The 27,871-nt window shown below is 53.8% G+C and overlaps 1 non-coding gene across 1 annotated transcript; it reads right to left on the minus strand.

The window, feature by feature from the left end:
- Positions 1–22,383: 22,383 nt before the first annotated feature.
- On the minus strand, positions 22,384–22,490 carry LOC118972099 (U6 spliceosomal RNA). The gene has a single exon (XR_005060921.2). It is a non-coding gene; the product is annotated as a U6 spliceosomal RNA (small nuclear RNA).
- Positions 22,491–27,871: the final 5,381 nt, after the last annotated feature.

The following is a 27,871-nucleotide window of genomic DNA, read 5'->3' on the forward strand; positions in this document are numbered from 1 at the left end:
GTCACCCCAAAGCAAGCCTTCTTCTGACTCCAGGATTATTTCCCATCCCTGACTTCATCCCGTCGGCGTGTGGGGCTCCCGCCAGGCTCCACTGGCTCTGCCCCACAGGCCTGCTGTCACCTGGCAGCTGACATCTGCCTTGGACGCCGCCCAGAGGTCACAGCATGTTGGTGGTGAGGCCGGGATTAGAACTGCTTCCTCTGCCATCTAGTTCTGTAACTCCCTGCTCCCCCAAACTGAGGAGAGCTGAGCCTGCTATGTTGGGAGTGAATGGCCTCTGCCCTGCATACTGATGGCGCCCTGGCATCCTACTCCCCCAAGTGGGCAGGAGCCCTGAGGATCCAGACCCAGGGCCTGCTCACTGGGTCCTGTGACCCTGGACAAGTACAATGTGACTTGCCTGTGGCTCATTGCCATGATTTATAAAACAAGGATAAAAATTCCCACCCAAAGGTAGCTGTGAGGATTAAGAATACACGATGGCTGGTGTAAACTGTAAAGGGCTGGATGGGAGTGTAAGGTAAATGGCACTTATGTTCTTGCCTCTATCGCCAAGTCCATTCCTATCTTCATTACCATCACCACCATTGCTCACATCCCCACCACCCACCACCAGCTCCTCCCCACCGTCGCTGCACTTTCTCTCCTCTTCAGCACCATCACGCAGCTCTCCTTGTCAGTCCTTCCGTCATAATCTCATGTTATCACTGTTCAGTCATTCTAAGAGCTCTTATTCAGCACGTATACCAGTCAAGGTCATGAGAGTGGCCCTTTGGAGATTAGTCCTGTAAGGTGGGAATGGCTTATATATCTCACGTCCTTTAGGTCCTGACACACAACACATCTCCCTGAGCCCTTCCTTAGTCTACCTTGCACTACTCCAATTACTTCTGTACACTGGCTTGGTTCAGTGTGTGTGTGTGTGTGTGTGTGTGTGTGTGTGTGTGTTTAGACCAGTGTAAACTTCAGCCTCCACCCAGATCTCTTACACATAGCACAGTGGCTCTGGGTCCCAATCCTGGTGCTGACATCTTCTAGCTGTGTGGCCTTGGATAACTCACTTTACTTCTTCGTGCTTCATATTCCCAAATGTAAATTGGATTATAATAGAGTTACTAATAGTCTCATAGGGTTGTAGTGTGCATTCCCTGAGATACTGCACATATAGCACTTAGAACAGAAGTGTGCACACAGCAAGTGCTCAATAAACATTAGCTGTTGTTATTATAATCCTTCCTACTGGCAACGCCTGACACAGGACTTTGTGCTGTTGATGAGAATGAATACATTCATGGATACACTCCCACTTTCCAATATAAACATCTTGGAAGGGAGGGAAGGACTGAGGCCTTCCTAGAACTGGGTGGACTTCTGCCTGCTCCCAGAAGGTGCCTGAACTCTCTAGGAGTCGGGTGCAGCAGTGGGTTAAGAAGACCATGTCGGGAGATTGAGCCAGGCAGAGCTGGGTTTGAATCCTGACTTCACCAATGGTGGACAAGTTGTCACTTAATTACCTCAAGCCTCGGTTTCCTCATCTATGAAGGTGACCACTGTGCAGGGCCACTGCAAGGCTGTCATCTCTGTTGATCTTGACCACACATACCAAAGGAAGCTGTGGGTGGGACTTGGGGCCCAGGAAACCCGTTGGGTCTCAACCTTCTTATGCAGAAAACCGTCCTAGCAGACTCTACTTCCCAGAGTAGGTGGACAAGATGCTGAGTGATGGGAAGTGTTCAGAAAAGTAAAACACCCTGGAAAAGTTCCAGGGACAGCATTAATACTGATTGATCAAGCAAGGCCCAGTTTGACCTGAGAAAATGCACTGAGGTCTGAGGTGGGTTTCTGGAACAGGGTGGGGGCCAAAGGAGAGGAAGGCCAAGGGACCCCTAACTGCAGGCTCAGGGAAGCCACTCTGTGCTCAGTCTCCCATGTGCACTACAGCATGGTCCATGGAGAGAGGTGGGACAGCTGGGACATGGCGGGAAGGGATGGCCTGGGAGACCTACAGCCTTTCTTGGGGACCCCAGTACATTAACATCCACACAGCTGCAGCCACCTGAGGATTGCCTCCACTGTCCTCCTAGGGTGCCCTGGCCGTGAACCCCCAGGGAATAAACAGGGGCAGCAGCTGGCTGGCTGGTGTGTACTCCTGGCCCCAAAATGTAAACTCCTGGGACATATTTATGTTGTCTAGGCCTGGCCCCAGTCCCTAGCCCAGCTCAGAGGGTCACGCCATGCCAAACATCACACGTGCAGGGTAGCTGGGTTCCTCCACGTGGGTGGGGTGGGGAGACAGGGAAAGCCCGGGGACTCAGGGTGGGGGGCTGCTGATGGGGGCCAGGGGCCAAAGACAGCTGGAGCTGGCCGGAGGGAGAGTTGCAAAGGGAGAAGGGAGAGCAAGAGCTGCTGCCAAGCGCAGACTGCCCCGTTCCTGGAACTATAGGTCAGAGCCTTAGCCTCTGGCCTTGCCCGTGACCTGGGTCACTCGATGGCCTTCTAGGGCCAGTCTTGGCCTCAGACTCCAGGGTCATGGAGTCTAGGGCTCTGTCCAACCCACAGCCGGCCTGAGAACTGGCCTGTGAGGCCTTTGTTCGGTTTACTTTTTCACTACCCTCTGTTGTGCACTGTGCCAAGTCTGTGGTAAGCAGTATCTCATTTAGCCTTACCACCCACCTGAGGCAGGGGCTGCTGATCTCCTCATGACCCTGTGGAGGGTCAGACGGGTAAGTTAGCTACTTGAGGTAATGGAGCCCAGTGGTGCCCAGGCTGGGGATGGAACCTGGACCTGTTCCCAGAGCATCTCTTCTTCTAAGAGCCATGCCAGGCAGGCCATAGCCCTTGAAGAAACGGTGATAGAACGGTTGCCGTAGAACCCAGGGCTCCTGACTCCCAGCTCAACACTCATCCCACTGTACCAGGTGTGGGATGGTGAGGAGACAGGCCCTGGCTCGGGGGGCCCAGTCTGAGGGGAGACAGGCCCTGCTCTTGGGGAGCCCCAGTCTGAGGTGGATGACTCAGCCCTGCCCTCTGGGAGCTTAGGCTAAAGGGGAGTCACAGGTCTCAGGAAATAACTATCTGGAAGCCCCACCGGGGAGGCAGGTGGAGCGAGAGGCCTTCATAGAGATGAAATCAATGGGGGGTTGGCTTCCTAAGGGAGGGGCCGGCAGGCCCTTTTGGAGGGACGAGTTGGCCAGGCGGTTGGAGCTGGGCGAGTTCCGTGGCCCTGGGGGCCAGAGCTGCATCCCCACAGTGCCCCGATTAGGAAACAGGGCCCATCTCTGCCCCCTGTCCTGGGTGGGATGGCCATGCTGGCTCTGCCCAGCCTGCCTGGGAGGGGCAGGAGGAACATAGCCACGTGACAAGCATCCAGCCCGCACGCGTGTGTCTTGGGAATGACACACAGGGAAGACTATTTTAATTTGGGAAGTTGCCCGCTCCTCTTGCCCCCCGCAAAATACCCTGGCTCCTGAAGGAAGCTGCAGCATCCTGGGCTGCCACCACGCTAGCGGGGTGCTTCAGCCCCTGGGCCCCTGCAGTGGCCCCCCTTCTCAGACTGCCATTCTCCCAAGCCAGGGCTGCATCTCTTTCTCTGGGGGCTTCCTTGGGAGAGGAGCCCCAGGAACATAAAGGTCGTACGTGCTCACTCAGACCTGGAGTGCGTTAGAAACCCTGGTCCTGGAGCCTGTTTCTCGGAAGCGCTTGCCGTGGGTGGCCTTTCCCTCCTTGGGGATGCTAGGGAGGATGCCCTTGGAGTGGAGAAATCGGATCTCCCTCCCACTGGGGCCACAGGTGTGTCTGGCTGGTGGCCTCATGAGAGGCAGTGCCAGGCTGCCCTGCTGCCGGCCACATGGCCACTGAGAGGAGGATTCACATGTCCCGGCACCAGCCAGACACCTGCTGCCTCCTGCCTCCCAAAATAGGAAAGCGTTGGCCTTCTCCTGTTACCAGCTGCATGCCCCACTGCCCTTGTCCTCGGGATGGGGCTCTTCCTGCACGCTGTCCTGCTCTCTGCGGGCCATGTGGAGCGGGTGGACCCCCAGCCCTCACTTTCCTCAGAGCTGGATGACTGGACAGGGCCAAAGGGGGGTTGCTGTGTTCCTGGGCTGGCTACACTAACTTCAGTGTTTAAGGAACCAGGGTCCACTGGTCCTTGTAAGTGGGACCCTGCTATCCCCCAGCCTCCTTTCCTCTCCAGCACCCAACACACCTCTTAGCATGGAGTAGGGGCTGGGGGTGTGGCTGCTGACCCAAGTAATGTCATTAACCACTGCTCATGGAGGGCTGAGAAACTGAGGCTCAGGTTCAGAGAAGAAATACCTACCACCCCTCCCCCACCCAGAGACAGCCTCCCCCCCCCCCCCATTACACAGCCATTTTTCACTGAGAACTTACTACCTCTGAGGCACGGTGCTGGGCTCTCCATTAGTTACTATGTTTAATCTTCACGACACCTTGTTATGAGTAGAGTTGTACAATTTAACTGTAGGGGGAGTGAGGCCCAGAGAGGTTAAGTGACTTGCCTAAGGTCACACAGCAAGGAAGTGGTAGAGTTGGTATCTGAACCTAGGTTAATACAACATTTGTTTTCTTTTTCATTTTTTTTAAAAGACATTTTATTGTGAAAAACTTTAAACATTCAAACACATAAGAGTACAAATAGCCCATTACCATTATAAAAAAATAGACATTTTGCCAGATTTCATCCTCTTTTGTACTATAATAGTTAAAATTGCAGACATCATGACATATCACCCCGACTCACTTTATAGGATATCTCTAAAAAAATAAACCCTATTTTCTACATAAACCAGCATGCCATTCTCACACTGGACAAAACAATTTCCTACCATCATGTTCCACCCTCCCAACTGGACATGATCATCTTCCCTGGGTTCTTCACTTGCTGCCACACTGATGCTGAGGAGTGGGTGGACAGAGTTTTGGGGAGAATTGTGCCAGTTTCCCTTGGGGAGACAGTCCCTTCTTGCTGGGGACAAGGTTTCTGGACAGAAGAATAACAGAGACCTGGTGGGTGATGGCAAGTTAGGGGGGGACTCCAGGGAGCCCCTTGTCTCCCAGGGTGGGGACCATGCAGTGAAGTGGGTATCCTGAGAGGCCTGAGCCATGACCTGGCAGGAGGGGACTTCAGGAGGGGCACTGATGTACTGGCCCTCCTGCAGCTGGTACAGCCCAAGCCAGGAGGCCTGGGGCCTGGGAGCTCTTCCCCAGTGGGGTCCCCTGTCCATCCTGGGTCCACAGACCAAACAGCCCACTGTCCTGCCTCCGCCAAAACAGGAGCTGGAGGAGGGTCATCCTGTTGGGCTCCCCACTCCCTCACCCCGTGGGCTGTCACTGCTCTCAGTGTCTGGGATGAGGGAATGGGTAGATGGGGCAAGGCCGGGTCCCCTCCTGCATGGGGAAGAATGTTCTTGAGCAGGATTCTGGGAGGACCTGGGGCCCCACAGATGACGATGAAGGGGCCAGTTAGGGCAGGGATCTCTCACTTCCCTTCCTGCCCCATACCTATGCCATCCTTAGTCCTTGAGGAGGTAGAAAGGACCTTGACCTAAGGCAGGACAAGGTGACCTTTCAGTCTACTTCTTGGATGGGGATTGTGGTGTTCAAGGTGAGGTCAGACCAATGCTGAACGGACAGGGGCTGTGTCTCCCCCTCAGACAGTGGCCCCCTGAGGGCAGGGCTGTGTCCCATTGCAGAATGGGGCTCCCTGAGGGCAAGGTTGTGTCCCCCTCAGAGTGGGGATCCCTGAGGGCAGGATTGTGTCTCTTCTCAGAAAGGGGCTCCCCAAAGGCAGGGCTGGGTTCACTCTCAGACTGGGGTCTCCAAGGGCAGGGCTGTTTCCACCTCAGATTGGGATTCCCTGAGGTCAAGGCTGTGTCTTTCTCACACATGGGGCTTGCTGAGGTAAGGGACGCGTCTCCTCCTCAGACTTGGGCTTCCTGAGAGCAGGGCTGTGTCCCCCCTCAGACTGGGGCTCCCTGAAGTCAGACTGTCTTCCCCTTCAGACAGGGGCCCTCTCAGGGCAGGACTGTATCTTTCCTCAGAAAGGGGCACCCCAAAAGGGTGAGTTTCCCTTCAGATTGGGGCTCCCTGAGGTAACGGCTGTGCCTGCCCTTTGACTGGGGCTCCCTGAGGGCAAGTCTGTGTCTTTCCCTTATATTGGGGTTCACAGAGGGCAGGGCTTGTCCCCCCTCAGAATGGGCTCCCCAAGGTCATGGCTGTGTCACCCCTCTGACTTGTGGCTACAGGTTAACAGAGCTGTGTCCCCCCTCAGTCTGTGCTCCTTGAATGCAAGGCTGGATCCACCCCCTCAGTCTGGGGCTCCCTGAGGGCAGGGCTGCATCTCCCTTCAGCCTGGGGCTCATGGACAGCAGGACAGTGTCTCCCCTCAGACTGTGACTCCCTGAGGGCAGAGCTGTGTCTCCCCTCAGACTAGGGCTCCCCAAGTGTACGGCTGTGTACCCCACTGACTGGATCTCCTTGAGGGCAGGGCTGTACCCCCCCTATGATTGGGGCTCCTTCAGGACAGGACTTGGTCTCTCCCTTCAGATTGGGGCCCCCCGAGGACAAGGCTGTGTCTCCACCCTCAGACTGGGGCCCCCTGAGGGCAGGGCTGTGTCTTCCCTCAGACTGGGACCCCCTGAGGGCAGAGCTGCATCTCCCCTCAGACTGGGGCCCCCCAAGGGTGGGCTATGTCTTCCCACCCAGAGTGGGGCTTCTGCTCCCTCTCAGCCCTGGTAGGGGGTTCTAAGCCCTATCTCTCCAGTTGTGTTCCTGTGCCATCCAAGAGAACACAGTGTGGACCTGGTTGACACGGCTGACAGAGGGGCAGCACAGTGGGGGACCCCCCCTTAGGAAGAGAATGATGAAAGGGTCCTTCTCTGAGCACCTGGCTTGAGGTAGAGCAGCAATCGGGGGGGTCAGTGGGGGGCCATCGGCTGACTGGCTTCGTGAAGGGCCTGCCGACTGCTGGCCCTGGGGGCACGTGCTTCGGGAGAGACCGAGAGGGCCTACGCACAGTGCGGGGGCCCCTGGGAGACAAAGATGGGCCCTGTGGGTGGGGAGAAGGGAGGAGAGGGCCCTGGGGTCGGGGCCCCCAGCTGGGGCCTACCCCTGGGGAGGGGCTGCAGGCAGCGAGGGGCTTGGCCTGGGAGCTTGGCCACTCCACCGTCCTGCCCACTCTTCTGCTCCCTGCGCCCCCAGCCCCCAGCCCTCCCAAGGCTGAGCCCTTTCTCCTGCCCCTGCTTGGTTGCTCGTCCTGGCCGGGGCCGGGGCAAATGGGGCCAAGCTTCCTCAAAGCCCACGCAGGGCCCCTCATGACCCGCCTTGTGGCTCCTGAGCCCCCACCCCCACCACGAACCCCCTCATAGCTTCAGAATGTCTCAAAAGAGGGGTAGCAGGTGTCGTAGAGAAGGAAGAAGGGGTGGAGGAGGCTGTCTCTTCTATCCCATCCCTCCACGCAGGGCAGTCACACCCAAACCTGGCAGAGAAAGCAGATACCAGAACCAGAACCCCTGGGCCGTGGGCTCCAACCAGGCCACCCTGCTTCAGCTCCCCACTAGCCAGGGGGAGCCAGCTCCTTCCTCTCCTCAGGGCTGCCCTGGGGTCCTGGGCGCTGAAGGGGTGGGGGCCCCCCAGGGGCTCTGCTCACAGGAGCAAACAACACGCGAGGGCAGCATGCGGCCCCTACGGGTGATGCTGCTGAGGGCAGGTCAGTGTTGACCACCCTCGGGGAGCCCCAGTCTGAGGGGACACTGTCAGCTGCCCCTGACGTGACAGCATCACTGAGAGTTGGAGCAGGAGGAGGCCCAGGGGCTGAGGGCTCCCATTATTGACTCTCTGATTTTTGAGTAGATTTCTGCCCGGGTGTGGTGAACTCCCTGCCCAGCCGCTTGCCGACTTTTCAACAGGTGGAGCTCACAACAGGAACGCCTGGGGCCTCTTTCAGCCATAGGGATGTTTTTGGAAGAGCTGAGCCACTTGCCTTGCACACACAGGTGCTTGTCACTGGCAGCCACTTGACTAGTCTTCTCCCATCAATTCTATCAGCTGAATCTTAGCCACATGTCATAATGCATCTCAATTTTGTAGATGAGGAAATAGACTCTGAAACTTCTTTCTTGAGAGGCTTCCTGAAGCCCCATAGCTTGGAAGAGACAGAAGTCCAGTTCTGCTCGCCTTCCAATTGTGCGGTTCTTTGTTTAGAACCAAGCCTGAGAGGGGGCTGTGCCCCGGGGCACGTGGGGCAGAGCTCCAATCTGCCACACGTCAGCGCAGATGGTCCCGCTGGGGACTGTGAGAATTGGCTATGAGGCTTCTGGAGGTCTGAGCCCTGCGCCTTTTGGGAGACTCCCTGGGGATACTTGGGGACCCCTCAGGGAGGGGTGTGGAGCCAGGAGGAAGAGAAAGAGAACTTAACTAGCTACCACTGTGCGATGGGTGGGGACACCTGAAGCAACAAGAGTCTCAGCAAAGAGCAATAGGCTCTGTGACCAAGCAGGCTCTGCAAACCACAGCAGGTTTTGCAAATACTGACAGGCTCTGCAAACACAGACGTTATTTGTTAACAGGCCCCACAACGGCAATGGGAGCGAGGAACACTATGGAGGGGAAAACCTTGTGGTCCAGAAACACTAGGAAAAGTTTTTGCTTTCTGCAGAAGTGAAGCAGCGGCTCAATTCCCAGCTGTGGCTCTGCCTCTGCAGGAAGTTCTGAAGGGGGACACCCAGCCCTTCTCCCGGCCTCCCACAGCCCTCGGCCTCCCCTTAGCAGGCTGTGGAGGTGCCAGGGCAGGAGGACTACAGCTGGGGGAATCCGTGGAGAACAGCAGGGGGGCAGGCGTGGAGGAGTGAGGGTCCCCCAGAAGCAGACCCGGCCAGCTGGAGGATCGGGTAGTCAGGCAGCCTCGAGGTGGGCTAGAAGCGCAGTGCGCCCCGGCCCACAGCCCTGCTGAGCCCCAGCCCTTCACACTCAGCCTTGGCAGCGGGGGAGGGAGTGGTGGGAGCAGAAAACTTTTCCAAATGGAAAATGATGAAATCTTTCTGGAAAGATGACTTTCCCAGGCTCTGGTGGGTACAGCTGACAAGGGGAAACCCGAGCCCTGTGGGCAGGCAGGGGGTCCAGTAACAAGGCGCCTCCCTATGACAGAGTCCTGGGGAGCGATTCCAGAGCCATGGAGGGCCAACTGCCCATGGGCCACCCCGGCGGGCTGGGGGAGTGGGCATTTGAGTTACAGCTACAGCCTGTGGCTTCCTACCACCCATGCCCAACCCAGCAACAGAGTGATGCTGTGACAGCAAAGTCAGTTCCTATCTCTCCTGGGCTCCCAGTTCCTGTATCACTGAGTCAAGGCCAGAGTCCTTCTTGTGACCTGCCTGGCCCCATGCAATCCTGCCCTATGACCACTTGGCCCTTCACTGCTCTAGCTTCCTTAATTCTCAGATGTGCTGGGCACACTCCTGCCTCAGGGCCTTTGCACTGCCTGTTCCCTCTGCCAGGATGCTTTCCCTACAGATATCCACATGGCTCACCCCCTCATTTTGTTGAGCTCTTTGAATATTACCTTCTCAGTGAGGCTTTTCCTGACCATCCTATTTAATACTGCAACCTGCCCTCCCCACCCCAGCCTCAGCAAACCCCCTTTCCATACTACCATGCTTTCTTTTTCTCCAAATAATTTCTCCTATTATATTTGTAACAGGTTGAAGAGTGATCCCCTAAAAAGATGTGTCCAAGTCCAAACCCCTGGGACCCGTGAATATGACTATAGGGTTGAAAACGGTTTCCCCCTCAAAATTCAGGTGCAACCTGGTACCTTGGAATTTGAACCTTATTTGAAAATAGGGTCTTTGCAGATGTGCTGAAGAAAAGGCTCTGAAATGAGGTAATTCTGGATTTAGGGTGGACCTTAAATCCAATGCCTATTGTTCTTATATGAGAAAGAGAAGCCACAGAGAGGCGCAGAGGAGAACGCCACGTGAAGACGAGGCAGAAATTGGAGGGATGAGCCACAGCTAGAGGAGCTCCCAGGGCTGCAGGGGCCACCAAGAAGGTGCAAGAGGCACCCTTCTCCTCTCCTGGAGCCTTTGGAAGGTGTGTGGCTCTGCCAACACCTTGATTTCAGACTTTAGCCTCTGGAACTATGAGGGAACAAATTCCTGTTGCCTTAAACCACCAAGTTTGTGGTAATTTGTTACAGCAGCCACAGGAAACATGCAACATTCCATAATTTACTCATTTATTTTGTTTATCATCTATAAATACACTCGTTCTCCTCAAATCTGTGCTCCAAGAAGACAAGGATTTTTGTTTATTTTGCTCACTGACATATGCCAGTGACTTGCACACTGCCTGGCACATGGCAGGTGCTCAATAAACATTTATCCAAACGCTGAGTAAGTCAGATACGTTAGATGGAAGCGAGGAGTGCGGAAGGAGTCAGGGATCTTTAGGGGACCTACCTGGGTAGGCCTGCTGCGTCCAGCTCCGTGTGGCAGGAACTCGGCACCTGGGCAAGGACCACCTGGGAGAAGAGGAGAGGGAGACCTGGGGTCCCTGGCACCAGGCCCCAGGACACTTGGCCTCAGCTTTGCTCATGGACAGAGAAGCAGGGCCGGCCATGTACCCACGTGTGGCCTCCCCAAGCACAGTCCCATTGGAGCCCTTATGGGACAGGCCTCTCCAAGGGTAGGTACCCATGCCCCAGACCCACTTCAGAGGTCTCAACAGTTGGTACAAAGAGGAGCCCAAGCTCTCCCTGCCTCCCTGTGCCGTCCTGACCCCAACCCATCCCCAAGCAGGCCAAGTTTCCAAGGCCTCTGTGTGCAGAGGACTAGGGAAGGTCATGGTCCAGTGGATGATGGGAGAGGGTCCCAGGGGCAGGGATGGGCCTCATCTGTCTCTAGGTCCCCAAGTTTCCATCAAGTCACCTGGGCTCTATCCTGACTTCCCTGACACTGGTGAAGCTGGGGTCCTCTGTGGCACACTAAAGATGGCCAGAGATTCTTTGCTGCTCCTACCAGCAAGAGGTGGAGTCAGCTTTCCCTCCCTTTGAACCTGGCTCGGCTGTGGTTTGCTTTAATGGAGAAAATGCAGCAGAAGTGATACTGTGCCAGTTCTAGGCTTGGCCCTTAAAGGGCCTGGCTGCTTCCCCTCCCTCCCTCTCCCCCTCGCCCCTGTACCATCAAGTCCCTGCCATGCTGGAATGAAGTCCAGGCTATTGCGCTGGAGAGACAGGTGCTGGAGGCTGAGGCATTAAGTGGGAGAGAACGGAGGCCCAGGCGACAACATGGAGGCGCACGACCTGTGAGCAAGGCCACTTGGACCTTCTACCTGGTTGCAGCTGATTAAGTGACCTAATCTCAGAAAAGACTTGTCAAACAGCCAGGATATCCCAGAATTCTGGGAAACTAATAAACCATTGCTGCTTCAAGCCACTGTGTTTGGGAATAGTTTGTTTGCAGCCATAAAAACCTTGGTGGGCTATACCTCGGAGGCCCTTCTGACTCCAACATGGTAGGAATTTTGAAAACTTAGCTCAGAGGTGGCTCCCTAGGGAATGTGGAGAGACACATCTCACACTGTGCAGCACAAGGTGGTGAAAAGGCCATGAGGCGTGGACACTGGAGAAGATAATACTGACCCAACCCGCATTACAGAGGACAATGGCACGTTTGACCTCTGTCCTCAGGGCAGTTGAAATGTTTGACTAGGACCTGAGTGGTGACAGACATGACCCTCGAGGTCCCTTTGGATCCCCAGGATTTCAGTTGTAGGTTTTCCCAAGAAATGCAGTGCCTGGCCTGTCCCCTGAGCTCTGATGGTCATGCAGGCCTGTCCAGGCTGCCTGAGTTACCCTTTGACCTCTGGAGACAAAGTCCCCATGGCCCCTCCTGAGGCTTCTGTGCTTCAGGACTCTGTGAAGGTCAGGAAGCAGCTCCTGCCTGCCCACAAGTGATCCACCCATTGACTTTTTCCCTACCTCGGAGGCCAGCCAGGGTGGCTGTGGGCTGTGGGGTGGGCAGGGGTGGGCAGCGTGTCCCGGAGGGTAGGTACATCCTGGCTGCGAGCCAACCTTTTCTTCTGCAGAAAGTGTGTCTCCGGGTCAGCCAATGTCCCTGGTCACCCCCTTCTTTCCTCTGGATGGCCCCTCCCAACCCCAGGTCAAATCCCAGAACATTAGCTCCCGGGAATGTGACCTTGAGCAATTCACTGCCTCTTCTCCCGAGAGGAAGTCTAGAGACTTCCTCAAGGCCGGCTCTCCCATCGCTGCCATCCTAGGGTTCTCTGCAGAAGTGGTGCTCACAGGTGCCTCCTTCCTTTCTTTCTCCCCCCCCTCCCCCAGCCCTCCCTTCTTCTCCCCTGCCCTGCTCTGAGCTCAGTGTCCCTACCTATCAAATGGGAGGGTAGTGTGAGGATTAAATAGTGGAGAAGGAGGAATGGAGAAGAGCGTCTCAGGGTCTGAGCAGAGAGAACTCACAGCTGAGACAGGACAGAACCTGCTAAGGCCTCAGTTCTGCACATGGTGGGCCACCTGTGTGCCTGTCCTGAGCCTGTTCGGAGCCTTTGTGCCAGTTGTGAGCCTTGTGTGCCCGTTTTTTGCACCTGTCATGCTGGCCTATGTGAGGTGTGTGTTCAGCTTGCATTTGACGTGTAGAAGCTAGATGCAGCATGAAAGAGGTGCCGACGACCCTGGGTAAACATCCTTTCCCTGCTGTAGCATGAGCACCAGTGCTCCCCCCTTGGGCAGTGGACAATGGCTACCTTGTGTGAGTGAGAAGGAAAAGTGGGTACTTGTAATTGCTGATTCGGGCACAGTCCCAAATAGGCTTGGAAAGGGCCAAGCCACAGGGGGCCGGGAAGGCCAGGGCCAATGTCTGTGGCTGGTGGTGGGAAGGCACTGGGGGTGCGGCCCAGGAGGGGCTGAGCTGCTGAGCAGGGAGAAAGTGAAGGAGCCCTAACTAGCTGCTTGAGAAACAAAGTGAGGCTGGCTGGGCAGGAAATAAATGCATGTGGAGAGGCTGGGCAGGCTGGGAGCAGCCAGGCACTTTGGGGAGGGCTCTGGTGGCAGTTCCAGGCCGAATGGACTCAGCTTCCTTCCGGACCTGGGCTCCCTGGCAAGGGAAGCACTTTAAAGAATGAAGCCAGACTGGTCCTTGAGCTGGACAAAGCAGAGCAGAGCTCTGAAACCTTGCTGCGTACTTAGAACTTGTTCACTTCCATGCTAACCAAATTCTGAATTTTCTCTGGCTGTAGGAAAATCTTTTTCACACTCTGAAAAGCTGGTCCTGCAGCAAGCTGCTGATGCTGCTGATGGCCTGGTGAAGTCAGCTAGGTGGATGCCTGTACTGGATACTTGAGCCCAAGTTCCTCTGTGTTCCACTGCTTAGCCCAGCCCCTGCTGCAGTGGCCGGCTCCCTGCCGGCTTTCTGGGCTCCATGCAGGTGCATTTAGCTCCTTGCCTTGTCCAGAGCCTCCCAGCTCCTGCCTGTGGCTTCTCTGAGGTTCTGTGCATGGATGCCCGTGGACCTCAGCCTGTGGAGACCTGACAACCCCTGAGATCCTCCAGGGTACACCTCAGAAGGGAGGATACCCTTACCCACAAGAGGGACAGAAGCCAACAGACAAAGGCTTCCCTCATTTGCCCTCCTGGATAGATAGTTTTGAGACACATTTCATAAGGCTCTTAAACAGGTCCTGTAGGGTCACCAGTTACCCACAGGGGCGGCTAACTTGATAATAATCCTGATATTGACTGAGCCCCGTTCCTTGTTTCACTCTGTCCTCTGCCTCATCCCTCACTCCTGCTCCCTGGGATCACTTCTCAAATAAACTATCTCACACCACCCGAAGCCCAGTAAGTCTCCACTTTTACGGAACATAGGCTAAGACAGAGGCAGCCTCTCTGAAAGAGGCTACTTCTTGGTTGCTGGGGTGGGAGGTGGTATCATGGCCTATGGGGAAATCCCCTCTGTCCTCCCAAGAGTAATGTTTTAAAGCACAGTTCTAGGTTGGCACCTTCCCTGTGCGGAAGCCCACAGTAGTGGTGTTTGCCTCGCTGCCCCTTTGGACTCCCCTTGGCCCGAGCATCTCCCAGGATCCCAACAGCCTGAGGGAGAACCTTAGGGCTGGTGCTCTGAGTAATAAAGCATGTTTTGCACCAGCAGCAGGAGGAAGCACATCCCCTCTCCCATGGGCCCTGCCTTGGGATTTGCTGACAGTGAGTCTGGCTGACTCAGCCTCTGGTTCATAACTCCTGGAGGCAAGGATAGCCTCCTCCATCTGGTACCTCAGGCGTACAGCACACGCCTTTGATTAGCAGGGGCTCAGACTGTTCTCTCGGGGCTCAGGCAGGTGTGAAGAGTCCATGCAGACCCTGCCTGTGGACACGATTCCAGATGGGGGCTTGGAGACCACCCTCCTTCCCTCTTCTGATGCCTGTGGGACAGCAGTGCTGGAATAGTCGTGGTTGCTAGGCTGGGTTAGCCTGCAGCCGGGACCTGGGAACACAGGAGTGGGGGTGCAAAGCTGGTGTGATCTGGGGCCTTGCTCCTGACCCCATCCAGAGGTAGCCCTGTCTCCTTCTGACCTTTGGGGTATGAGGAAGCACTGTTTTCCTCCCGCCCCAGACTCTGGCTGGCACTGAGTCACCAGGCCTCCCCCTTCTCCAGAGGCCCTTCAGCTTCTGGCTGGAGCAGGAGAGGAAGATTTCACCTCTGGCCTCGTGATCTCCTCTGTGGAGTAAGTTCCTCTTACTCCTCTGTGTAACGTGCCCTACATGCCCCACAATTCCCCCAACGCTGCCTGCTGCACCTCTTAAGGTGGGACCTTGGAAAGAGAGGACGAGGAGTGAGGGAAACCCTGCCTGGGGTGGGGTGTGCAGGGGGCGGGGCTAAAACCGTGTGCAGACCCAGATGCCCTGGGGGGAGGACCTCAGAGTCTAATGGACTGAACCCTCCCTGCTGCCGAGAGGCTGGAACCACCCAGCTCTGTCTCCCTGTGACTTCCTGAGTCCCAGCTGCGCTCCTGGAGGCGACAGGCAGGTCAGCCCTGGAGCTGAAGGCTGATCCCTTGGGGTTGAAGACAGGGTCTGTGGGGACCCCAGGTTCTCCTTTCCTTTCACTAAGGGAAGTGTAGGGTCTGGGTCAAAAGCTGGAAGGACACAGGTCTGAATTTAGGTTCACCACCCGCTGGCTGTGTGGCCTCTGAGCCTTAGTTTCCTCAACTGTGAAGTGGTGATATAAACTGACCCTACCAAGGTTGGTGTGAAGAGTAGCTGAGGTAATGAACATAAAAGGCCTCAACAAAGCTCACACCCTTCTAACCCTGGGAGGTGGGCACCAGACTTAGGGTCCCATGCCCCTCTGTTGAGTATACCCCCAGGGCCCAGTGTCTTTTTGGAGTATGACACTCACTGGATACAGAGGGGCTGTGACCTCACTTGTCCCCTCCCATCCAGGTCCCAACCGGCCTCCATCTGGTGACCAGGGGTCTCTCACACTGAGGAGGGATGTGGGCAGAGAGCTGGGGCTGCTGCCACCCACCTCTCAGGGGCTGAACAGAGGGTCTCTCAGGGTAACCTTGGGGTGGGCCCTCCGACCCCTCTTGCTCAGGCCCAGGCTGCCTGGGGAGGCTCGGGAGGAGTGAGCCTCCCTCTGACATTTGTCCTTGGGTGAAGGCCAGGCCTCTCACTCCCTTCAGTTCCTGTCACTACCTGTCAAAGACCTGGCACGCAGGAATGCTCCATCTGTACGTCACTGCTGGGGGAATGACAACTGTGTTCAGCAGTCACAGCCATGGGAGAGGCCCTCCCCGAGTTTGGCCTTAATTTGTTTTCTTCAATCCAATCCAATTCAGTCTGTTGAGTGAAAGAATTTTCTGAGTGCTTCCCTTGTGCGGAGGGCAGGGGAACCCAGGTTTGCACACTTTGGGACCTGCCACCTGCCTGAACTTGGGCCACTCTGGGGTCAGGAACGTCCCCTAGTTGTTAGGTCAGTGCCTCTGATTGTCCAGCAGCCCCAAGGCCAGGTGGAATGCGCTGAATCTGACTGCCCCAGTGTCCCTCCCCACAGTCATCTCTTGTCCACTCTCTGTTTTCTCTCCATCCCAGGATTTCACAGGTGTGGCAGCTCTTGCCTCTGTCTGTGTCTGTAGCTCTTTTTGCCTCATTGCTTCTTGAAGCATCAGTCCAGCCTCTGTGTCCCGCACTCCCTCCTGGAGGGGACAGCAGCAGGGCCAGGGCTGAGGGGGTATGAGTGACAGATGTTATTTTCCCAAAATGGCCATTACAAAATCTCCCGTCGTATATGTCCTTCCAGAACCTTGCTATACCCCGTCAAGAGGTAGAGTCTAGTTCCTCTCCTCTTGAATCTGAGTGGGTTTGTGACTTGCTTCTACTCAGTAGAAAGTGGCAGAAAAGACACTGCATGACTCTTAAGACTAGATCAGAAAATATGGCAAAACTTCCACCTTGCCAGCTGGAATATACCTGCTGGAGCCCGGAGGCTGCCATGCCATGAGGAAACCCAACCCAGCCAGTGTGGAGAGACCACACAGTGAGACGGTGAGGCCGCGAGAAGACAGAGGGAGGCCCAGACAGCCTCCTGCTGCTCCACTCCAGCCACCCTCTGACCAAAGGCACAGGGCAGAAGCCAATCCAGAACCACCCACTGAGCCCCTCCCAGGCTCCTGACAACAGGCACGGTGAGAAACTAAAATGACTTGTTTTAGCCACCCAGCTTTGGGGTGATCTGGTACCCCGTAGTAGACAGCCAGGCAGGGTGAGGAGAGCCTCATTTGGGGTAGGGTGTGGAAAGGGCACTGGCCTGGAGGCCCCACGTCTCTGCCGTGAACTGGCCCTCACATGATTCCACTTCTCCGGGCCTCAGTTTCTTCTCTGAACAGGGAAAGGCTGGGACTGGGACAGTCGGGGCTCTGGGGCACACTTCCCCGCACTGCTGCACAGAGACATTTAGATAATGCGCTTCTTACTGCCCACTGTGTCCTCTGGGTGAAACCTCACCCCTCCTAAAGGTCCAGTCCCCCAAGCGCTACCTCCTCCCTCCTGGGGCTGCCTAGTTTCTCTCTAGCAGGTAATCAGCACCCCAACAGCTCACTGCGTCTTGTGTCATAGTTACCATTGCTTTTTCCTCTGAAAGGGTGGAGGGGTCTTGAATCTCAAAAGCTGTCTTTTTCTGCTGTGTTTCCCCCACAGCTTTAGGCACAGTCCCCTTCCAGCCTCCCCACCCCATTCAAACTAGTTAAATACATGAATGATGCTGGCAGTCACTGTCACTGGGCCCTTACTAGGTGCCAGGCACTGTGCTAACCTCCTTACAAACACTGACTCATTTAATCTTCAGAACAGCCCTAGGGGGGTGGTAGTTTTCAACTCTACAGTTGAAGAAACTGAAGAACAGGAAGGTTAAATAACTTGTCCAAAGTCCCATAGCTAGTGAGTGGCAGAGCCCAGATTGGAGCCCAAGGAGCGTGCCCTTACCCACCACATTGTGGTCTATTTTAGTGCCCTTATTTTATGGATGAGGAAACTGCAGATTGAAGACCTTAAGCAAGCCACCTAGTCACAGAGCCGGTAAGGGGTGCAACTGGGATTTTGAGTTGGCTCTTGTCTGCAAAGGGCTGTGCCCCTAACCACTGGGTTCCCTTGTTCTGTAACAGAGACCCATTTGTCACGCACTCCACGTGGGTGTGGTCAGCTCCTGCTGAGAGGGCAGGCGGGGGACACCCAGACGAGATCACAGCCTAGAGGGGGCTCCAATCTGACGGTGACAGTGCACACAGGGGGCTGGGATTGAACAGCCCTCCATTCAGCTCTGGGCAGGGCTCCTTTTGCAGGGAGGACCACAAGCTGCCAGATGGGGCCGTGCTCTCGGCCCTCTCCAGCCTCTCAGGCTTTCACTCTAGCCAGACGCCAAACTTCTTATCTCACTGGGTGTGCATCTCCTCTGGGCTACACTTTGGCCCAAGAAGGGTCACTGACTCAACCAGGGTCCCCAGCAAGGCCAGGAAGGGCAAGAGCCTGTCTGAGGCTGCCTTTCACTTCCCACTTTGCGAACTTGTCACCACACTCACTGTCGTCGCGTGCTCCTCAGTGGTCTAGGCTGGGGGGGCCTTCCGGGACATCGCATTCTGAGTGCACAGAGACGTCTTTGGGCCCAAAGCCCTGCCCACAGCTGTGAGTGAGCCGCCACTGTGGTCAGCGAGCTTCCTCCAGGCCAGTTCTTGATGTTGAAACTGGGTTGGGGTGGAGCTGGTTGCGTGCTCCTGGGGTGGCTGGGGGGCTGGAGGCTCCAGATCTGGTTGTCTGGGGCTGATGACGTTTGGACGGGTCTGTTGGAAGAAGCAGTTTGGGGTGAATGCAGTGGGAGCAGTCAGTCAAGGGTGCCCCTAGCAAGAAATTTTGTTGGGCTCCTATTTCTCCCATGTCAAAGAAACAAACTCCTTTCCCTTCAGTTTATTTAGGCAGAATTGGGCTCTGAGAAGTGAATCACCGAAGCAGGAGCCTGGTATGAGGATGTTCAGAGTAGCACTGAGAACTGTAGCAAAAAGCTGGACATGGCCCGAATGCCCGTCAGCAGCGGGCTGGATAAATGTGCTGCGGCTGTGTGGTCACATGGGGGAAATACTACACAGCAGTCACAACCAACACCCACTCTAACATGCAACAATAGACATGTATCTTGGCAACATAAAATTGAGATGCAAAAGTCCCAAGAGTTTATATATCACATGATACTCTTTTTATGAACTAAAAACCATTATATATATATATTTTAATTTGTCTTATGGATCCATATGGATGTAATTGAACTCTATAAAGCATTAAGTAAGGGAATAATGATGGGGATTCAGATGGCAATCGCAGCAGGTGGAGGCATAGGGGACAGGGAGTGGTGGTTAGATGTGTTTATTGTCAAGAACTAGCTCTTGTTCTGAATGGTGGCTTTCCAGATGCTTACTATTGCATTATTAAAATCCACTAACTAACCAACACAAGTCAAAGTGGGCTCTGTGTGGACCATTAATGAGTGTCATGGACCAAGGATTCTTTAAGCCTAAGATCCAAACAGAAAAACAAGGCAAAATAAAGGGAAGGCCCTTTTACCTCTGAAGAGGAGAAGGCATCCAGAAATGCTTGACTGATGGAGGGCAAGTGCTTGGCAGTCTGGAGGCCATGGGTCCCAACTCTGGGACCTTGGGGAAGGGCCCTGAATTTTTTTCTATTGCTTTGCAACAGCAAACTTAGCTTAAAACCACACCCATTTGTTATCTTACAGTTTCTGTGGGTCAGAAGTCTGGGCACAGCATAACTAGTTTCTCTGCTCAGGGTCCCACTAGGCTGAAATCAAGATGCTGGCTAGGGCTATGATACCACCAGAAACCCTCCTCTGCCAAGTTCCTTGCAGCTGCGGGACTAGATGCCACTGCTGTTCCCTGCCATGTGACCCTCTCCACAACATGGCAGTTTGCTTCCTCAAGGTCAGCAGGAGAGCACCTCTGCTGCTTTGAATCTCTCTGCCTTCTTCCATCTGTGTCCTGTAAACTCATTTAAAAGGCACATGTGATGGGGCCAGACCCACCCAAGAAAATCTCCTTTGTGATTAACTGAAGGTCAACTGATTAGGGACCTTAATTACATTGGCAACATTCCTTCATCTTTGCCTAGAACAGAATCTAATCACAGGACTGATATCTTATAATATTCATAGATTCTGCCCATACTCAAGGGAGGGGATCTTATGGGGTGTGTACATGGGGGGATAAGAATCTTGAGGACCATCTTAGAATAATGCCTATTACAGTTCCTTTCTAAGGCTTGATTTTCCCCTTCAAGAAATAAGGAGTTTAACCTCTACCTTGTGGGGATTGTGGGAAGGTTAAATGAGATTGACATGTGCAGAAATGCTGTCATTCATTCAGAGATATTTAGTGAGGACCTCCTGCATGCCAGGCAAGCCCGTGACTGCTCATTGACCATAGTGGTGTGCAACATGGACATGGTCCCTGCCCTCTGGTGCAATAATCTAATGGAGAAGGCCAGTATTAGCTGAACAAACAAAGACCATAGTGAGATATGCAGGATCTTTATGATGAAAACTACAAAATACTATTCCAAGAAATCGGTGGGCCTAAATAAATGGAAATATATACTGTATCCATAGATTGGAAGATGCAACACAGTAAATAATTTACCAAAGTGAATTATAGATTTGACACCATGCCAATCAAAATCCCAGCATGATTTTTGAGGGGAGGGAGTAGATATTTACGTGGTTTCTGGAATTTTATGAAGGGCGAAGAACTAGAATAGCTGAAACAATTCTGAGGGGGAAAAAAAGAATAAAGTGGGAGGAATCTACTCAATTTTAAGACTTAGTATGAAACTGCAGGAATCAAGATGATGTTATATTGGCAAAGAGATAGACATATAGATCAGTGAAACAGAACAGAGTGTCCAGAAATTGATCTACACAAATGTGATCAGCATGTGCAAAGGTAAAAAAACAAACAAACATGTCAATAGAGAGAGGATAATCTTAACAAATGATGTTGGAACAATTGGTCACCCTACACAAAAGGATAAACTTTGACCTGACTATAAAGATTAACTCAAAATGGATCATAGATCTAAATGTGAAACAAAACTACAAAACTTTTAAAACATCACGTATGTAAAAATCTTCATGACCTGGCATTAGGGGAAGGGTAATATAAATGATACAGAAAGTATGACCCATGAGAGGAAAAACTGATAAATTGGACTTCATCAAAATTAAAACCTTTTACTCTGCCAAAGACACTGTCAAGAGAATGAGAAGACAAGCTATGGACTGGGAAAAAAATATGTGCACACCACACACTTGACCAAGGACTTCTATCCAGCATATACAAAGAACTCTCAAAACTCAAAGCAAGAAAACAAGCTGCTCAGCTAAAAAATGGGCAGAGAACTTGTATAGACACTTCACTGAAAAGGGTATAAGACTGATAAATGAACACATGAAAAGATATTTAACATCATTAGCCATGAGGGAAATGCTAATAGAAACCTCAGTGAGATCCTACTACGTGCCTGTTAGAGTAGCTGCAATAAACCATATTAACACACCATGTGCTAATGAGAATGCAGAGGAGTGAGACTCTCCGTTACTGCTGGAGGGAATGTAAATGATCCAGGCACTTGAAAAATGTTTTGTTAGTTTCTCGTACAGTTGAACATACAGTTACCATATGACCCAGCAATCCCACTTCTACACATATTTACCCCAGAGAAATGAAGACTTCTCTTCACATGCAAACTCACACATGAATACTCTTAGTAGCCTTCTTTGTAACATCTGATAGCTGGAAATAACCCAAATGTCTTTCAGGCAGTGAATTGTTAAATAAAGTGTAGTACAGCCGAACAATGGAATACTACTCAGCAGTAAATAGGAACAGTGTTGATACGTGCAGCAACTGGGATGAGTCGCAGACATTTGTATGAAATGAGAGAAGCTAGTCAAAAGCTTACATACAGAATGACTCCATTTATCCGACAGTCTCCAAAAGGCAAGGGCAAAATCACAGGGATGGAAAACAATTTAGTGGTTGCCGGGGTTCTGGGTGTGATGAGGGTGTTAACTATAAAGGGATAGCGTGAGGGATTTTTGGGGGATAAGGGAACAGTACTATATCCTGAGTGTGGTGGTGGTTATATGACTCTCTACTTATGTTAAAATTCATAGAACTGTACACAAGAAGGAAAAGAAAGTGAATTTTGCTGTATGATAATTAAAAAATAGTGTGGACAAGGGTTCTAAGAGAGAGATATTTGGCTCCTGGGGAACAGACTCATATTTCAGGAAGGATGTCCGTGCCATGTGGAGAAGTTGGCACAGTGCTTAGAACTTAAATGCCCAGTACATAAACAGAGGCAATAAAGAGATATATTAGCTATGAACACTGTGAATCTAGGAAGTGATGTCGCCGAGAAACCAAGTACTGGATTCTTCTGGGAAGTGGATTTTTGAAGTGAAGGCAAGGTGCCAGAGGCTGCCACAGCCAGGCCTGTCCTGCCCCAGCTGGGAGATTGGGAATGCCCTGGAAGGGGAGACGGCAGGTGGCCCGCAGGCCTGGGGAGCCTTCAGACCCCCTCCATCATGAGACCTTGATCAGAGCCTCGCTGAGGGGCTGGGTCTTCATGAGTGGAGGAAGCAGCCGGCTCCCAAGGGAGATCTGGCTCCCTCGCACTAATCGCCCAGGTGGCCCTCAGCCATGACCTACTTTTCCTACCTGTCCATGCAGGTGAACTCCCCAGCCCACAGCTATTTTTAACCCAGCGGGATTTCCAGCTATTTTTTTAAAGAAAATTTGGAATGCTTCACGAATTTGCCTGTCATCCTTGTTCAGGGGCCATGCTAATCTTCTCTGTATCTTTCCAATTTTAGAATATGTGCGGCTGAAGTGAACACCTCAGGGAGGGAGAACTGGATCGTGGGGCCGGGGTTTCTGATGGACATTCCCTGCCCTCCTTCTCCCAGGAAAGGCTGTTTTGCCATCCCACCATCAACCCTGCACAAGGTGTCTCTCCTGCTGCGAAACCTGCACGAGCTCTCCGTGGCCTACAGGATAACATTCAGACTCTTTAACTGGATATTCAGAGCCCTCTATCTGGAACCCAGCTTCCCTTTGGCCTCAGGTCTCTGTGCACTTCACGGCTGGCCCTCCCAAGGACCTAGCCAACCCAGGCCCCCTGCCAGATGCTGACAAGGCCTCTCAGTTTCCTGACAGTGTGCTTGCTGCTGGGAATGTCCTTTCCCTTCTATGGTCACTGGGTCCAGCACTAATGCCACGTTCTCCATGGAGCCCTTCTTGATTCCTTTGCTAGCAGGGACTATGCCCTCTCCTAGAGAACTGTTGTCCACAGACCTCTCAACTGGCACTCTGCTCTTCTGCCTCAGAGGATGTCTGTCTGTGTCTCTGTCTCTATCCCTGGTTCCGGGGCCCGCCCTTGCCCAGCTCTAACCCCCTACAGAGCAGGGGTGAAGGATGGCAGGCCTGCTCCTGCCTCTTCCACCTCCTCCAGGCTGCCCTGGGTTCCCCAGTCCCAGAGCAGGGAAGGAGCTCTGCCATCTTCTGGCTGCTAGGCCCTCCACCTCCATGAATCAGCAAATCTTCCCAGGACCTGCAATGAGCTCAGCACTTTTCTGAGCTGAGCGCTCTGGGGAGGGAGTGGAGGAGGAAGCCAGGGAGGCCACACATGCAGGCAGACCTGGATCTCCAGGGACTACACCTGGGGTGGGGTGGGAGGTGTTGTTGGGTTGCCTGAGGTTCCCCCAGAGGTGCACCTCCACCTCTTTCTGGACAATGTCCTCCACTCCCCAACATGGCCTGCCTTCCATGTCCCCCTCATCCTACTGCCTGGCCCTGGTCCCTGCCCTTTGTAGGCCCTGCCAGACCTCCTGGGCACCAAATCTGCTGGGTGCCATTGAGTTCTTTTCCTGGCCTGCTCAGAGCCTCTGATGCTAACCTCCCAGGCTCCCAGGGCACGCCGTTCCCCTGGGTCTCCTCCTCCATTTCCTTGAAGGGCTCCCACCTCTGCTGGTCCTGGAGAGGTCAGAAGTCCTCAGGATGAGATCAGGGCCTCCCTTCTCCCTGAACCCACTCAAGACCTCAACTGTCAACCCTGGCCTTCAAATTCTTTCTACCCCAGGCCTTTTCCCCGTGCCCTCCAGACCCCTGAATTCTCACAGCCCACACTGAAGCTCAACTCATCACCTTCCCTAAACCGGTCCTCCTCTGCTCCCCGCACTCCACAGTCTGGCACCCTCCCCTTCTCTCTACTGACTTGGCTTCCTAAGCACTGCCGGTCAGGCCTCTCCTCTTCCTCAGGGGCTCCTGCCCCAGCTGCCTGCGTCCTGCCTTTCCCATTCCCATTCCCATTCCTCCTCCACTCAGCAGCCTACACAAACCCGGCCAGACTCTCCTCAAAATCTGTTGTTTGCAGAATGAGGTCCATCAGCCTCAGGAGGGAGAGCAGGCGTGCAGAGTGTAGGTGAAACCAGGCTGCTGGGGTGCGGGTCCTGCTAGCTGTGTGACCTGAGCAAGTGACTTTCCACTTCGGAGCCTCCATTTCCTACTCTGTCAGGTATATCTGCCCCTTGGGAGGTTGTGAAAACCAAATGAGCTCTTTGCTGAGATGGGTGCGGATCTGTGCTGGCCTGTAGGAAGCACTTGGTGTGCACACATTGGTGCATCAGTGTTGTTAGACTGCTGCCCCTCTCCCCAGGCCCTCTGACGCCTCACTCCTTGCCTCTTTCCTACATGGCCATGCAGCCAAGCATAAAAACCTCTACCCCTCTGACTGTTTTTCTTCCTGCAGGAGATGCCTTCCTCCCACCTGTCCATCTAGCTGACAACTCTTCCTACTTCAGGGCCCACTGTGACTCCTTTCTGTGTGCCCTCCGTAACTCCGCTGATGCCTCCCTTACCTTGAGGGAATGGAACAGCCCATCTGCCGTGAGCCCCCTGGGGCCTGTGCCTGGTTCTAGAATCCAGCACCCTACCAGGGCCCTGGGGGACAGAGCAGGAGGCCTGTCAGGACACCCTATCAGACCCCAGGAGAGGGGAGGGCCCATCAGACCCCGGGAGAGGGGAGAGGGGAGAGGGGAGGGCCCAGGGGCCAGCCTCCAGCTTGAGGCCTGGCCACATGTCTTCCCAGGGGACCCGGGTCACTAAGCATTCAGGAGAGGGTTGGGTCCCTTCTGCGGGGGAAGCAGAGCTCTCTTCCTAATTTCAGATACTGTTGTCAGCACTACCAGGGCCAGGCCCCCCAGGGAGCTCACTCAGACCCCAAGAAAGAGACCCAGCCCCTGCATGGCGCTGCCCCTGCCTTCGAGGACACCTTTAGGACAGGCAAGGAATATAGAGGCAGATGTGGATGCGATAAGGAAGGCTTCACAGGCAATACTGGCAAAAGAGAGAGCTTCTGGAAGTTGGGATAGGAGGGTAGATGGAGGATGAGAGAGACACATCTAGATGGCCCTGTCTTGCCTAGTGGCTCAGCAGCATCTGTGGAGCTGCATTGTCCCGTACAGTAGCCACTAGCCCCATGTGGCTATTTAAATTATAATTAGGTAAAATCAAAATCCAGTTCCCCAGCTGCATGAGTCATGGGGTGAGTGCTTGAAAGCCACATGGCACTCACGGCTACTGGATGGCACAGATACAGAACATGTCCATCATGGCGGAGTTCTAGCTCCAGACTCAGCACTGCTCTGGACCTGCCTGCTGTGCTAGCTCCAGGCTCTGACAGGTTGCTAGACCTCTCTGCACCTGGGTTTCCTCTCTAGCTGGGGAGAACCACAGTCACTGAGAAGATGAAATGAGTTAAATGCATGTAAAGTATTTGCAACCGCACATGGTACATAGAAAGGGCCTGTGAGTCTGTGCACAGGTAGAGAAAGGCACAGCCTACGCCAAGGCATTAAAAATAAGATGTTGTTTGCTTTTTTGAAGGTATACAAAGTCCAAATATACAGGGAAAAGCCTCCCCCAACACCGTCTCACAGCCACCACATCACCCTGCCATTGGCAGGAAATAGGGTCCCCACTTGGGTAGGTCATGCTGAGCACCTGATGGGAGTGCAGGGGAGGGAGGTATCATCCACATTCTGAGCACCTTCTATGGGTCAGGCTCTTCCCTGGGCACTTCAGGTAGCATCAAAACAATCCTGCCAGTAGGTGCTACTATCCCATTTTTCAAAGGAAGAAACTGAGGCTCAGAGCAGTGAGGTGACTGGACCAAGGTCACATAGCCAAATGTGTTCAGCTAGAACTCTAGCCCTAAGCCAGCAGCTTTCCACTGGCCCATTCTGCCTCCCCAGGGAAGGGAACTAGGCCCCAGGGGGACCTGCCATGGCTATCTCCTGGGATGGAAGGAGCAACAGGGCCCAGTGCTTGGACACCGTCCCCCGAGTCTCTGCCATTTCCAAGTAGAGGTGAAGACCTCTACTCTGTAGGCTCTGGCAAAGTAATATTAAGATATTATTAGCTATAATTTAGTGAGAGGTTATTATGCACCAGTGAGCTTTCATTAACTCATTTAATCCCCAAAAGAGCCCTGTGGCTGGCTCCCAAGATTATCTCCACATGTAGATGAGAAACTGAAGTCCAGAAGAGCTATCAATGATTCCCCCAGTACCTCTTCTACTTTCTTGGAAAGGAAAGATGTGTCATCAGGCCACTTGGAACATTGACCCAGAGTCACATAATGACTAAGGGAGGAATGATTTGGTTGGGAAGTCCTCCCTTATGTCTGCCCCCAGTCCCCCAGCCTTCAGTGAGAGCTTGACATTCCACAGCTTCTTTAAGCCAGCTGGCAGCCACCCCCCATCTCTCAGCCTTGGCCTCCTCCTCTGTTGGGGATCTGGAGTGGGGTGGTTCTCCTTTGTTCCCCAAGCCTAGGCAGGGGGAGCATCCTTACCCCATAGAGGCTGGCTGAGGTCATGGGTCTGTGCCCCCTCCCCTGGCCAGCCTGGCCATGCTGGCAGCCCCGTCAATCAGCTGCGGGTGGCTCAGCAGCCGGCCTTTTATTTCCTAAATTAAAAGGGCTTGTGATTCCTGATTGAATTAAAGGCGGGAAGGTCAGCTCTGAGACCAACAGGGAGATTTCAATCACAGGAAACCGGAGGCAGCCAGGGTGGACAGGAGGGCGAGACACAGAGCAGACAGGCCGGAGCAGGAACGGGGACGCCGCGGGGACGCCGCTGCTTCTCTGCCAGGCTAGACCGAGGCAAAGCACGGTGTGAGGACGGCTCTTCCACAGCACTCCCCCGCCACATGCCTTTGAGCATGTTGGTTTCAAGCAGAGAAATTTCATCCTCACCCTTGTCCCTTGTACAGTAGACAACCTACATTGCTGTGCTAAGCTTGCCTGTCTACTAGTTAAATAACCTCAGAAAAGTTAATTTCACAGTGCATCTCACTTCTATTGGCAGCAAATCCTGGTTTTTCTCTTGAACTCCATATTGGACATTCAGGAGACAGGAAGGATGGAGCTTCTGGCTTTGGAGTTGTAAAGGACCATTACTCAGCCTGCTTTTCCTCCACCTGTGACCCAGATGCTGTGCATCCCTAGTGTCTTCCTAGAGACCTGGACAGACAGGAGGCAATTGCAGTGACCCTCAGGAACCCACAGGCCTGGCTGCATGCCCTGGGGAAAACCCCTTTTTGCCCTGGGACTCAGTTTCCCCATCTGTACAGCGGGGAGCATAGCCCTTACAGGGGTGGCCCTTGTGTCCCTGGATAGCCAGGGTGAGGATGTGCTTTCTTGCCTGAGCTGGCAGTGAGTCTTCCTTGTGTAACCATAGGCCCTCTTGCCAAGAGACAAGTCAGGAATGGCAAAGCCTTGATCTCTGTCTCTGTAGGATGGATATAGAAGCCCTGGAGTCAAGGTCATCCAAGCACATGTCTTTCAAGGACAGGCAAGAAGAAACAGGCTTCACCCAGGGAAGGTGGGGGGAGGGGGTGGGGGTGGCAGATCAACATCAGGATGAACTGACTTCTAGAGTGGTTTCTGGAAAAAAGTCGCATAGAAGCCCTGCCCCGCAAACATACTACCTCCCGCCACCTCAGGCCCTGTGATATCTCGGTGGTGGAATCCTTAGATATAAGGGTCATACTGCAGCTGGGGGGACTGAAGTCAGACATGGAAAAGGACTTCCAAATGGTGGGATCAATAAGACCGAGGCATGTACCATCAAAGGAGGGGTGCCATGGGGCATGTGTAAGGAACCGGAGAGTCATGGGCCCCACTTAGGGTGGTGAAGGTGAGCTCTGCGCCTGGGCCCAG

The sequence above is a fragment of the Manis javanica genome, chromosome 16 (assembly GCF_040802235.1).
Source record: "Manis javanica isolate MJ-LG chromosome 16, MJ_LKY, whole genome shotgun sequence".
Taxonomy (NCBI): Eukaryota; Metazoa; Chordata; class Mammalia; order Pholidota; family Manidae; genus Manis; species Manis javanica.